Here is a 14,054-nt window from a genome sequence, read left to right on the forward strand (position 1 = left end):
TCTTTTTCTCGGACTGGGACCTGTTCATACACGTTCTTGGCAGATGATCCAGAAGTGGTTTGCCATTGCCTTCTTCTGTGTGTGAATGGAGTAATTGTTGGGATGCCACGGAGGAAAACTCCGTGTTGCCTAGACCACGGCCTTGCCCAACACAAGTTATAAATTCGGGCACCGCCGGGAATCGAACCCGAGACCCCAGGATTACAAGGCCAGCGTTCTAACCGCTAGACCACCGTAGCTATATTTTTATATTATACAGCACTATAACGTCAAGAACACGGTCCGATTTCGAAAATAAGCATTCAAGACTTTTCCATTCCACGCAAACAATATCACCTTATGAGTTTGTAGACTTGTTTACGTCATGATTCATACTGATTTTTTTTTTTTACAAAAATTTAACTGCTGAACAGGTCGTGCAAACTCTGGATTCCGTGGAACTGAGTAAAAATTATTTACAAATCTTATTAATAATAACGCAGACTATATCCAGTGCTTTAGTCCTTTTCCTCCTAGGAACGAAGTAAAAGCAAAGCCTTACCCCCGGGAAAGGATCCCGGTACCCATTGGACAGGAGGCTGTGTTGGCCCCAGAGCCGGTCTGGACGCAGAGGTTAGAGGAAAAATCCTCTGCCCCCGTCGATGGAAGTAATGGATATTTTGATTCACTGTAATAATTAAGGATAACTATGTTTAAGTAATCCAAATTGCCCGCCATTTTGTTACTGTAAATGTTGGATTTTGAGACTGGATCAGCTTTAGCTGTTCTTATTAAAGCGACTATGAAAAAAAACATGTTATAATAAATACACGCACTGAAATTTGTTAAGAACATCGCCATTTTTGTTATTATCACTGATACAAAAGCAGAATATAATAAATATAAATTAAATCCATTATAGTAATGGAAATATTTTCGACTAATGACTACGAACAGTATTTATTTGCGTTATTTTAAAGCAAAGTGAACATTACCGCATTTTTGTTTAACGCGCCTACGATAGCATTTTTTTTCCCATGACAGTACGGCCAGTAGATGTCGGGCTGTGCGTCGAAAGACTGAACACACGAAACTTTAAACATTTAAAAATTATTTCGACAGGTAATACGTTTCAATCTCAAAATAATGTTTTAAAACACTCAGCTACGTGTTTATATACACTTACATGATGTCATAAAAAATTAGAGTAGAACAAAGGATTCGTTGCGCTTCTCGTGCTGTTTGGGAACAAGCATAGTGAGGTAGCTTTCCAGTTCTGTTCTTTGATATAGGATGCCGGGTATTTCATTCATTCGCTGACACTGAGTTATACAATCAGTTTGCGCCGGGTTGTGCTGCTGTAGGGTATCCCGTGTGGTGCTGGTGAAGTAGTGTCGGTGTTTGCATTTGAGGTGGTCTTTTACACGATGCTTTGAGTACATATGACAAGTATTTGGGATATATAACATTTCCGTCTTTCATCAGTTCCTGACAGGATAAACTTGAGGAGATTTAAACGGCATTTAAAGTAAGTAACTTGCAAACTTCTTTCCTTTGTCTAGGTTAAGATAGCATTTCTATCACGTGAACACATCATTGTTGTCAAAAGTGTATATATTTTTTGTTGTTTTCAATTGATCTTGCTATATATCAAATACGGTGTGGCGTTTTATGTGCACTGTAGGTAGGAAAATCAAATTCAAAAGCATTCTGAGGTGTTTTAAGACGCCGGTTCTTGTGTGATCGAGTTGAATGTCATGATTGCCCCCTGTCAGCTGATTTTGACTGTCGATAATGTTGGATCAGCTAAAGTCGGTTAACATTCAGCGAGTTTTTAGTTGCGTCATAATTTAAGTATTTCCATAATGGAAGTGACGGGAAGCATTTTTTAACCTTGTATATTAACTGGGACAATTAAAAATTGTATTTTATGATTCTGGATTTAATTTGGTGTTGGTTTCAGGACATCTGTGGTTTTGTACGTTTTGATTGTTTTAATTTGTAGGAATTTTAATGCGCTTTATAATTTAATCCCCATCTGGCGCTGGTTCTTACGAGCTTTGCCTTCATGACTTCTACCCCTTCATTGTTATAGGTCTAAGCATAAGGATGACGTGTATATTTACACGTCCGATAACATGGTCATATTACGAACCCCAAGGACGTTATAATACAAAGGTTGAAAAGGACGTAAGGCTCTGTACGTACCCAAATCCAAAGTGGCTGGCCAGTGCAAGAGGCTGTTTGTTGTTGATACGAGATAATACAGTGTTTAAAAATTTGAGCATTGAGCTGTCGAGATGTGGGCTTGTTAATGTTTCATACAGAGTTTGTAGACAGATAAGGTTCTAAATAATTTAAATATAAATAGTACACAGTGTTTGTATAATTAGGTGACAGCATTTTGTTCGAAAACAAGTAGGAAAACGTATGAAACTGCCATGCATTTTTTTTAGTAAATTTCTTTGTGAATTTTTGGGCGTTCACGTTTTTCTCCAGGGCCTATGTAGACAAAAGTATTATCAACAATGAAAACCTTCGTGAGAGAAACAAACAACCACTAAGGTCACGTGTTACATGTCGCGAGAACTTACTGAAAGGTTTTAGGCAAAGATGTTAACACTGTTAAACATCTCTTTACATTGTAATTAAAATTCTAACTTATTATAAGCACAAAGTGATGGTTTTTTTATATTTTATAGTGCATTTAAAGCCTTTATGTGTAACGGTGTACACAAAATGCAACAGTTTAAATCAAAATTATTTTTTATTAGATTGTTGATTTGGAATTGAGTAGCGGTTCCTCGTATTAAAATGTGTGTTAATTTAAAACGATTTATCAGTTGGATTATGAGTAATGCGTTGGGCAGCGTGATTTGGTTCAAGGAATTATCCCAGAATTTGCTTACAAGAACTGAATAAATAATCTAAAAACCCTAAAATTAGTTGTCACTAGCATGAAGTTTGAACCCGGGACCTTCAGTCATATTTGTTGTCACTAAAAAAGGGTTCAAGGCAATCTTATTCACTTTGGGATGATGAACTAATTAAGAATCGAAACGCAAGTTTCTCGCACGTGTGCATAGATGAATTGGTGTGATAACGTGTTCAAGCATTTCCATTGTCGCTGATTAAATAAAAAACGAAAGAATATGTATCTTTCATATTGCGTTACCACATTTATTGAGCCAACAGCTGTTCATAACAATAACTAACTTGAACCAGAAGTTAATGGATGTCGAGAATTCACGACTGTGAATATGCCGATGGTCTTCTGGATTACGAAGCTGCACTTCGGAAGACCACAGTGGCCATTGTTAGTTACATTTTCGTTGTTTGACTTCGCATGGTGGGTTGTCATCCAAGAGGCCAAGTCACTGTGCAAGTCTCGTGACCGATGAATCATTGTTTAACGCGCATGCGTATATGACATTAAAACTCTTACTTTTTATCTACATTCTTGAAACCCCTTGTGTCTACCATTCTGGTTCCATTTTAACCCGTAATATCAACACAGCGGTTATGGAAACTTGGCAAAAGCGCATTAAAAAGGGTTTCGTGTGGTTGTAGATTGTAGGAAAACGTGAAACTTCTAAGTTGTTCAAGAAGAATGAGAAGCACGTGATGTAGACGCCATTGTTTTTAGTTTATTGAATTGTGTGACTTGTAATGTGGAATAAACACCGCTAAAAGGTCAGCGCTTGGTTTTCTGTCCAGTGTTGTGGGGAGTATAAATTCGTGGACTAAATTAAGAATTACGTGGTTTCCGTTTCGGATGTTTCGTCGCAGAAACGAAATTCAGAGAGGTCGAGGAAGCTGATATTTTGTAACAGCGATGTTGGAGTAAAGCTCATGAATAATTAGATATGGTGGAAATATTGTTCGTCTTTATTATTTACCATAATAATTTTTGAACATGACAGTGTGTGGAGCTTACACCTACGTATTTTGAAGGTTATAATTTCTGTGGAAAGACTATCTTGAGAAAGATTCCCAAGCCATAGAAATGCTGTTAGGATGAATTTTAATATGATTTTCTCTGCTTTGAAGGATAGACTAATCTACTAGGCCCACAGATTAAACACTTTAGAAGTGTAATTTCTTTTATCTCGAAACTTTTATTATATAAGTGTGTTAAAACTATTACACAATTCTTTTTGTTATCGTTACCCCCAACTTATGTATAGTTTATTTAACTACGCTTTTTCAGAGGCTCCTGCAGCTTTGTGCAATGTAAATTATCGTGTCGGCACAGTGAAACTTTGAACTTCTTACACAGTCGTGTACAGATTTGTGTAACGTATTCTTACGAAGTGTATCAATATTTTGGTGTTGTGTTCCCGCACATACGCGAAGGCCTTTAACTTTGGAGCCGTAGAAACGTCTGTTTATTACCGTAAACCCATGCCTCAAATTAGATATCTTTCATTTAGGCTATTTTATTGTCAGTAAACAGGAAAGGTTAAGCTCAGCATTGGAAAGCATAATTGAGTAACGTGATCGCACAATTTAAAATCTAATCCGTTCAAAATAATACGCTGTTCATACAACATTTTCGAGGAAATGTTGGGGGAAGTACTGGGAATGAATGTGCACGTCCTGTTTACGGTGAGAAGTGGGAACTCTGCCCGTTTTTATGTTCGGAATTCTCTCTTGAACGACGCCAGTGAAAGTGATTCGACTTCGAAACTCGTGACTGACTACATCAGTTCACGTAACAGTTCGGCTTCTGATAGTTAGAAGTATATCTGGATGTTAATGACGGTATGACAGTGATTTGAGTCATTTATACACGCAGTGTGCGTTCCAAACAATTAAATCGGCCGGCAGAGAAGACAGGGCATAACTCTTATGGCAGTTCTTTTCGTGGAATTTTCTCAGGTTGAAAAACTTTGTTACGGAAACCGACTTTCGTTCTTGGTGTCTTCGCAGAAGTGGCGTTTCAAATACACAAGTCAAACCAAGGGAAAAGTTGTATTTGAGGAGAATCCCGTTCAAAACTATGTTGTTATATCCGTATTCGAGCCCCTTCATGCCTCAATTTGTCAGTATGTGACCTGTACGAAAAAGTCGGTCGTTTTTCTTGAATTCTCGAGGCTTCAAATTAATTTTAAGGTCGCCATATTGAGTCTGGGAACGATTTTAACAACTCTCGATAATCTGCGTCGTAGAATTTGTACGTGGCCTTCAGTGTTTTGATGATACAAAAGAAAAGGTACGTGAACTGAAGCTCGGTGGAAGTATTTTGGTGTACAGTAAATAAAACTGCGCAAAACAAAATGTTTTCTCCGGAATTATATGCAACCAGAATAATTCAGTTATGTTCTGGGTATTCGGAATCCTACCTTAAAGGAAACGTATTGATTTTAAATTACAGAAGTAGTTGGGCCCTGAAGTTTATTCTGAGAATCATGCGAAGTGTATAAATGTGATCTGTGGACAAAATGCATAGTTTGAATGTTTATAGTAGGTGGTACACAAGTTTCCATTCTGCTTTAGGGGGTTAATTACGAGCCGACCTCCTGGAATAACCTCTTTGGCCCCACTGATTGGTGAACAGTAAATAGATCTTAATGGCTTTGTTGTTGGAGAACCTCGGGTTGCGTCCAGAAAGAGACGAAGAACATGTTGATTAGGGTTGAAGATTCGCCTTCGAGTCTCCTATCTCTGAACCTAAAAATAAAAATCCCGTTACTCCTGGAGAAAAAATCAGCCCAAGATGGTGTAGACGTGTTGGCGAAGAGAAAATGCTTGATATGCTAGGAATTGAGCCCCGGTGTAGGTAGTCACGATGTTAAAAGCCACCCCGAAAGATTAAAATATAGGCATGAAAACTAATTTTACCTGTTTGAATTTGCGTAAGACTTGGGTGTCTCGTACTCGCGGGAAAAAACGCATTCACGGTGTTCAAGGATGCTGAGGATTATTAGGACCCAGGAGAGAGGAAGAAACTGCATAATGAGGAGCTTCGTAAGCCTCGACAAAATTATTTCTTGATGACAGAGGCTGAAACGTCGGGCTTCTTTTGCATAACTGTCACGGCCTGTTACCCGAGAAGATTTTATCGAGTTTTATCGCCGTTAAAGCTTTATGTCGTATATTTATAGTTTCATAAGCTTGTGCTATAGGGCATCGAATGCGAGGCTGTGGAAGGAAGTGGTCGTGGCATAATTTAAGTACTGACCTGGAATTTTTTCTGGAGGGACTGAGGAAAGCCACGAAAAACGTCGGTCAGGTTAGCCGTGGGACCTTCCGAATACGAAACAGGAGTCCTGACCATTCGACCACTATGTTCGGTTTGTAGTCTTATAGGAGCTTTAAAATTTTGTTGTTTGTCACATTTCGTTACGGTGTTTGAATTAATAACTCGGCACGGCTTTAAAAAACTCTGTTTTTTTGATTTTTTGAACATTGTTCCTGTTGCTGAGTCTTCAGCGGCCGCAGTTATGGTAGCAGTTTTCTGTTACGAGTTGTAGTAAAGCAGCAGACGTCTTGTAGGTGCCATAAGTACTATAGGATTGTGAGGAGACGGCAGGGGGGACAGACCACAAGCCATTATAATTGCAGTAGTCATAAGCCATGCGTGGAAATTGAAACGAACCAACAGTGTTTCATTGAGGGGACTCAATTGAGGACTGGTGTGTGTTCGTGACGAAAGGGAGCCAGCTGACAACGTCTGACACCCGAGCTGTTAACTTCTGTCCATGCTGTGTTTAGTATTCCTGCACTGTCGGAGGTATGTGAGGTAGTGGCGAAAAGAAAAGAGAATCAATATTCTGTGAATGAACACAGTTTTGTGTTGGTTCAAGATTTGGTATTTTTCCTGAGGGAAAGCGAACTGGAAACTGAATCTATGAAAAAATATCGTAAGAACGACACAAGGAAGGAAACTAACTAACTAACTAACTAACTAACTAACTAACTAGGTGATTTACCGAAACCGAAGGTTCATCACCGAATTAACCAAAGCCCTCCACCGGACCCTGTCCTGGGCCAACAAAATCCAGTCTCCTTCAACTCCTATCTCCCATAGATCCCGCCTGAGATTATCCTCCCATCTACGTCTAGGTCTCTCCAGAGGTCTCTTCCCCTCAGGCTTCCCAACCAAAACCCGGTGCACACCTCTTGTCCCATCCATGCGCGCTACATGTCCAGCCCATCTCATTCTTCTCGACTTAATCACCTTGACGATACTGGGGGAGGAGTACAGATTTTTAAGCTCGTCATTGTGCAGTTTTCTCCACGCCCCATCGTCTTCCCTCTTAGGCCCAAACTAAATTCAAATAAATGACGGAAATATTCGAAATTAGGTTTGAGTTCGTGGTGACAAGAGAACAATAGTTGGGGGGGGGGGTGATGCGGTTATAAATCCTGTAAATGACCGAGTTCAATTTCAATCCGAAAGATAAGTCATCTAGTATCTGTTACGAAGACCTGTTTGGTTATGTTGTATAGGTATACACCCCGTGGGCATGTAGAGTCATTGAATATTAAAGCAGGTGTTTTTAATTGGTTGACAAATATGATGGTGACATCAAACAGTCATCATCCTTCCTTCAGTCTGCTTAGCTAATTCGAATTCGAAACGAATCTCCTCCACTCACTTTAGATTTCAGGAGCGTTTGTCATGCTTCATGGTGTTTGTTAATTAACCTCTGAAGTCGATAAAGTTGTTTGACACAAATCGTAGTCACCTTCGGGGTGTTAATAAGAGGGCATTAGGTCAGGAAAGCCTCTTCGAGATGATGACAGTTGTCAGATATCCGGCCTGTTGCTGTAGCCCCGATGTAGTGTATCGGTCGAGCTGGTTGTAGTGCGCATTGGATGGGAACGTATAGCCACACGCGTTCCCAGATCCATCCTCCGGAGACTTTCTCTCCCTCCAACACTCATCTTGCACTACACTTTCCATCTCCGTCTAACAGTGTTAATAAAAACACGTTTTTTAACACAGCAAAAACGTTTGGTCCCTTTCTATTAAACGCTGGTCCACATTTCAGTACAAATTCGTTTTGTGTCGCACTTGGCTTTGGAGTAAAATTACACTCCAATTTATGATCGATTACAAACGTTTAAGAGACCAGGCGGACAATGTTACTTTACGGAGCTTTGTTCAAAGTTTTATAATGAGGGCGGCATGCGAGATTTTAGGTTCTCACGGCAGCGAGTATGAGGATGGCTGTCTTCTGGAAGCAGCAAGGACTTCTGAAACGTCGGTGGTAAACTTGTACCAAACTACAGGGTTCAAGAACCCAGAAGACAGTCATCTTCAGGGCAAAAAAAGATAAACCTAACCAGTCTTCTAGAAGGACAGGATCTAACAGATTCCATATGACGAAGCCGATGGAAAAGTCTGAACTAACTTCATACGGCAGAGTCCTCGCTAATAGTAACTCAGTCAAGGAATATCCCAAGTTACGGAATCAGACAAATTTATTACCGTGTTTACAAGAGCCCGTCACTGCATTCTGTCCTGAGCCAGACGAATTCTGCCCACACACTCACGTAGAAGTTTGACTTGATAATTGAGAAGTTTTGGAGTTCCTTCGGATCTGTTGCGAGTTTCTGACAGGTACGAAAGCCACTATAAGCTACGTAGGAATTCTTTCTGTGTTTGAGTTGTGATGTGTTTGGGTTTTCTGCCTAAAAATTAATACGAACGTGCACTTTTATGAATGCATTCATTCATCTGTGGATCGGAACTGTGGGCTGTACTCACTGATCGGGTGGTATCTGTTGCCGTTATTTGGCGGACTGCAGGGGAACTATATAGACGCCGTTATAAATTCAGATTAACGGCGTAAATTGAGGTACTTCCGGTAGTGACAGAGCTTCCTGTAGAGGCATATTTCTAACCAATTGTGCCGAAGCTGAGGCCAGATAAATTTCAAACCCCGAAGTTTTACTTTCTCAGGGACTGCTCGAAACATGCTCTTGAATCGTATCTCTGAACTTGAATTTATGGATTTTTCATGTCCGTATGATGGTATACAGGTGGATCGAGTTTTGTATTCGTGTGTGTCTGTTTAGAGCAGGGGTTATCAACGTTTTCACACGTGGAACCACTCTTCACCCTACGCGCCATACTCGTCGTCCTTGATTTGATGACCCAAATAATATTCGGTGAGTACAAGTTATAAATCTCTGCATTGTGCAGATTTTTGAAGTCGCTAGGTGTCTTCGCTGTCTTAGGGCGAGATATTCTCTTCAACACGCTGCTTTCAAGCACCCTTTTCCCACGGGATCAAAGACGAAGCTCAAGACCATGGGAAACAATCAGGGACCTTCGACATTCTGGCTGGCATGCGAGTTGTAGTTGCGGAACCCAATCTCTGTTCAGGACCTGAATAAACAAAACCATAAATGTTTTAACTTTTCTCGGAAGCAGTTAGAGATTGAGCTGTTCTTAAATGCGGGTCGGCTTCAGTACCCTTAATATCGTCAGTGCCACCTGGAGGCTACAAGAACCACCACATTGTACGCGCCGTAAGAAACACGAGTAGCCTACATAGTTTTTAAAAGCTAATAACATAATTGAAGGACAATGTTACGTTCCGTTGGCTGACTGTATATCTCAGAAACTGATTCCACCCAGAAAATAAGTACTCCGACGAAAGGAAAACAGAACTTCGAAAGACACGGACGTTAGAGAAAGTTTAAAACTTCGAGACTTTAACACAGGCTGTGGAAATAAATAAAAAGGAAACCGGGGGTTACGATCGAATGACCAACTCGCCAGCAGTTATAAGAAATAGAAGTTATTTAGGTGACTGAGATGTAAAGTTTTGAATCACGTTTTTATTCAAGCTTTTACGTTTCAAGGGAATTGCTTAGTGATCGAGCAATCGATTAGTCTCATTGCAGAAATGCCAGTAACTTATACCTGCCTTTATACTAAATTCGTGCTCTAGACGAGATCATTTGGGTCCAAACTTAGGCAAAATTCAAGTTTCACTTAGATTAAATCGGCTTATGCACTGTAAAATGCATTTTCCATGTTTTTCTATGCGCTGCTAAATATCGAATGCACTTCGTCAGCGACTTTTTCGATGTAAGAATTTTTTTCATTTTCCCATGCATTGGTCTAGCGGTTAGAACGCTGACCTTGTAATCCTGGGGTCTCGGGTTCGATTCCCGGCGGTGCCCGAATTTATAACTTGTGTTGGGCTTGGCCGTGGTCTAGGCAACACGGAGTTTTCCTCCGGGGGCTTCCCCGGTTTCTCCGTGGCATCCCAATAATTACTCCATTCACACACAGAAGAAGGCAATGGCAAACCACTTCTGGATCATCTGCCAAGAACGTATATGAACAGGTCCCAGTCCGAGAAAAGGATGGAAGGATCCTGTTCATATGGACCTGTCGTCAGACAGAACACTAAATAAATACAAATTTTGTGCAGTCCTAAATAAATTCAGACATTCTGGGTACATTTTATTTAAATACAGTGTATTTAACGACGCTGTCAGTACCTGGGACAATTAGCGACAAATGACAATATGATCAATAAAGTAAGCCTTCGTGGCGCAATGTGAGGTATTATCTCAGCGTTTCCTGGAGGGTCTGATGAACAACACGTTCTCAGAATCGAGATTTGAACTTGATGTACTTAGTACGAAGGAAGAGTGCATAGCACACGGCCGCGTTCTTCGGTCGTATCAGGAGTACAGATGAGAAAACTTATTATTAGGGTTCGGATGTTCATCAGCTAAAATACCCGATAAATATGACCCAAAAAAAGGCAAAATATAACCTAATTTGTTATGAAAAAATATTCGCTAAAATTTAAAAAAAAGCGTTTTGTATCTCAATCGTGTTATTTATTTACATATGCATGTACAACTATTACTTTCCTTGATTTCCTATCAATTTTAATTAAAAACCTCAGTCGCTTTAAGTTGTAAATGCCTCGTTTTGAATCAGCATCAGATGTTGAGAATACGTGCTCTTATAACAATAAGATAAATTTTAAGAAAGAGCCTTACATGCATTTCAAATTCGTTAATTACAAATAAATAAAATTCATTATATTAAGTACCTTTCTTCATTATCATTTCTTGGCAGCATTACGATGTATAACGATGTGCATTTTCGAGGTCTCAAATGAAAATCTTCTTGGATTGTCGCACAGCATGGTCTTGTAACTTGAGAAGGTCTTTTCGACATCACAAACATTTCGTGGTGTTATCGAAATGTACAGCGATAGAGGAGTGATTTACTGTATCAAGAAGGAATATGACACCAGGACGGTCAGCAAAGAGCGTGCCAATAACGATATTGGGTACATATCTGCCGCAGACACCCGTTGTTTCATCAGTCGAAACCCAAATATGTAATTCTTTTTAGAACATGGTTTTATTCGCTGTGTTGATTCGTCTGGAATTAACTGAGTCACGTATTTCTCCAGGAAAAATTTGTTCACTTTGTTCAGTTGGCAGACGCCATCATTTCACGCAGGTCCTTTGAAAATTCCGATTATTTGTCTGGCGGAGAAGTCGTTGCTCGCTTTGATGACTGATTTGTCGGCTCAAATTATTTATTTTTGTTATTTCGCCGTATCACAATGTTGTTTCATATTAAATCGCTTACCAGCTGTAACTTTAACTTCACAAAGTTTACAGAACAGAATTGTTCCATCAGAAGTTAAATATTCCTCGAAGAAATCTTTAACGAAACCTCTTAACTTCGCACTTTCGGCTTCTTAACTAACTGAAGGATTCACTGTAAGTGTCTGAGAAATGTAGTTACAAGTAAAAATTTTATAACCAAAATATAACCAAAATATGCATTTAACTACAAATAAGACCAAACACATATAAATGACTTGAATATGCATTTATATGAAAAATAAAAACATAATTTTGATTAGGATAACCCAGTAAGTGTTTAATTTCAGTTTTGAATGAAAATAGACGCCCCAATAAAAATATGACATGTCATGAACATCCCTAATCCTTCTCAGGAACCCCTCTGGTTTTTCGGAAGATAAAATCCACTTCAAAACCGGACGGGGGGAGAACTGACTGCCCAGTCAGGTTTTTTTTATGATTTTCCTCAGTCCCATACGGATTCCGCATTGGTACTTTAAAGTAGGTCACGACCTCTTATCTTAAGTCTTGTCAGCTTGCATAATCAGGCATTCATCTCGTTCAGAGCTGCGTATTAAGCTGTACAACTGATGCAGCGTTGTTAACCAGCCACGAATAGGCGAAGATCACAATTCGTTAATCTTTTATGGGCCTAAAATGTATTACGTACTTTCAGGTCTAAAAGTTTTTTGTTTGTGCATAGAAAATAAATATTTAGAGCGAAGGAGAGCGAGAAACGGATGAAAGAAAGAGAGAAAGGAACCTGGTGGGAAGATCAAGCCTCAGTTCTGGATATTAACACGTAATCGACGTTATGGAACCCTAGTTCGCAACCCAAGTCATGACACGTTAGGAGTAAGCAGTAACGGGACGTAGTAGCTGGGAGCTGGTGCTCAAGCTGGCTATTTAACTTCATGTGGGGTCCTATTTCCGTGGCCTCACGGGTGGCCGGACCGACCTCACTAACTGGGAGGGGGAACCATGTCGAAATTCCTTTTCTAACCAAAGCGTCACCACTCTCTGGAATTAGATGAGGCTATGGAAGTATAGCAGTTTTACAGAATGGAAGAAACTCCTGCCATTTTGTATTAGTAACATGACACGGGTCTGTGTACACAAGAATTTCGTAACAGGGTTAATACGATGTGAAGCTTTCACGGTGGCTTTCATTAATAAAGTCTTCTCGGGCTATCAGCGATCAGTCGCCGACTGATAGCCCGAGAAGACTTTATTAACAGAATTAATGCTTCACATCTCTGGTCAGCGGATGCCATTGGGTTTCCTCCCCTGTCCTGAATCTCTCACCGTTTCCCAATCAACGTATCGGCAACTTTACACGCTGACTGTCGGAACCAGTTTCACTTGAGGCATTAACGAAGGCGGTTGGCCACCAACACTTCACTCCGGTCATCATGGCTGCTCTGTCCTCTGTGGTTCCGAACGCCTGTCGTGACCTGGCGCGTCGTCCTTTTGTCTTAACGTCTCCTCGTGAATTCCCCAGACTGCGTTTTACTTCCCTCAGTGGCCTAGATACCTGGTCTTTTATAATTAATTTGCGCTGAATTTCGTTTATTAGTGATTGGCTGACAGCTTGAGTAGATTTTTACTCTAGTAATCTCCATTTAACTCAGTTCTGCTAAATGACCTAGCTCCCTGTTATTTCTGTTTTTGTGAGACCCTTTCCGAGACAGAAGGGGGAAAGCAGATTCAAGTTTGGAGATGTTCTTACCACAAAGGAGAAACTGATACTTCGTAATGGTTATAAACAAGCTTTTTAGACCAAATATTTCTCTTTGTAAACGTAATCGGCCGTACATTTCAGACACTCTGTGAACGTTGACATTTACTCTACCGTCCAATCAAAGGTCATACATACTTTTGGTTGAGTTAGGTTAGGTTAAGTTTGGTTTGGTTAGGTTAGGTTTGGTTTGGTTAGGTTAGGTTAGGTTAGGTTTGGTTAGGTTTGGTTAAGTTAGTTTAGGTTAGGATAGGATAGGATAGGATAGGTTAGGTTAGGTTTGGTTAGGTTAGGTTAGGTTAGGTTAGGTTAGTTTAGTGACCAGTTTGTTGCATCCTCAGCTCCTGTACAAGATGCTGCAATGACGTCCCTTCGGTGTTGGTAGCCGACTAGAGTGTAACTGCTTGGCAGTGAATTTATTAACTTAAAGTTAAAAGAGTTTCCAGAGATCGAAACCTTTTACCAAGCGAATAGACTGTCCCAGCAAGGACAGTACGGGCTCGAACAATAGAGGGGCGTCCGTCCTTACCCTTCTGTGTCTAGAGGCAATCAGCGAGTCGTTTTGCTGTAAGCAGGAAATCATCCTTCCCGAAATATTCCGTAGTTTAAACAAGCAATGGTTTCATCAGCTACTTGTAGTATGGACTGTTGACCAAGTGCCGAACTTGGAAATGTATGTCAGCATCGTGTTTACTGCCACTTTCAAGTATCACGGTCACACTTTATCAGAACTAACACTGGAGGAATACCA

General features: G+C 40.2%; 1 protein-coding gene across 2 annotated transcripts in view; it reads left to right on the forward strand.

Moving 5' to 3' along the window:
- The window catches only part of Cdk4 (Cyclin-dependent kinase 4), a 184,485-nt gene that overhangs the window by 67,581 nt on the left and 102,850 nt on the right, over nucleotides 1-14,054 (forward strand). The window contains exon 1 of one of the 2 annotated variants that reach the window (XM_022078936.2): nucleotides 1,293-1,507. The exons of the other annotated variant lie outside the window; for it this stretch is intronic. The gene's annotated coding sequence lies outside the window, so the exon portion shown is untranslated. Of the gene's footprint in view, nucleotides 1-1,292; nucleotides 1,508-14,054 lie in introns of those variants that run through there. 2 annotated transcript variants of the gene reach the window in all.

The sequence above is a fragment of the Zootermopsis nevadensis genome, unplaced genomic scaffold (genome assembly GCF_977971745.1).
Source record: "Zootermopsis nevadensis isolate Lab colony 2312 unplaced genomic scaffold, Znev_1.0 Znev_ptg000019l, whole genome shotgun sequence".
Lineage (NCBI taxonomy): Eukaryota > Metazoa > Arthropoda > Insecta > Blattodea > Termopsidae > Zootermopsis > Zootermopsis nevadensis.